General features: G+C 63.9%; 1 protein-coding gene across 2 annotated transcripts in view; it reads left to right on the top strand.

Annotated features, from left to right (window-relative positions):
• Positions 1-479, top strand: part of SLC6A6 (solute carrier family 6 (neurotransmitter transporter), member 6) — a 135821-nt gene that overhangs the window by 87243 nt on the left and 48099 nt on the right. The window lies entirely within an intron of this gene.

Consider the following 479-nt stretch of genomic DNA (forward strand, 5'->3'; position numbering starts at 1 on the left):
GCTGGCGGCTTCGTGGGCTTGGGCAACGTCTGGCGCTTCCCGTACCTCTGCTACAAAAACGGCGGAGGTGAGCCGGGGTCGGCCCGCCCCGCCCCCTGCCCCCCCAACCTCGTGGGCGTGACCGTTCTGCCAGGGTCTTGCTGTGTGACCTGGGGCAGGTGTCACGCCCTCTCTGATCCTCCATTTTCCCATCTCCGAAGAGGCAGGACGAGGCCGGGCCCCTGTCTCTCCCCAACCTCATGGGCGTGACTGAGAATCTGGGTGCCGTTCTGCCAGGGTCTTGCTGTGTGACCTTGAGCAGGTGTCATGCCCTCTCTGATCCTCCATTTTCCCATCTGCGAAGAGGCAGGACGAGGCCGGGCCCCTGTCTCTCCCCAGCCTCACGGGCGTGACTGAGAATCCGGGTGCCGTTCTGCCAGGGTGTTGCTGTGTGACCTTGAGCAGGTGTCACGCCCTCTCTGATCCTCCATTTTCCCATC

The sequence above is a fragment of the Propithecus coquereli genome, unplaced genomic scaffold (genome assembly GCF_000956105.1).
Source record: "Propithecus coquereli isolate 6110/MARCELLA unplaced genomic scaffold, Pcoq_1.0 Scaffold588, whole genome shotgun sequence".
Lineage (NCBI taxonomy): Eukaryota > Metazoa > Chordata > Mammalia > Primates > Indriidae > Propithecus > Propithecus coquereli.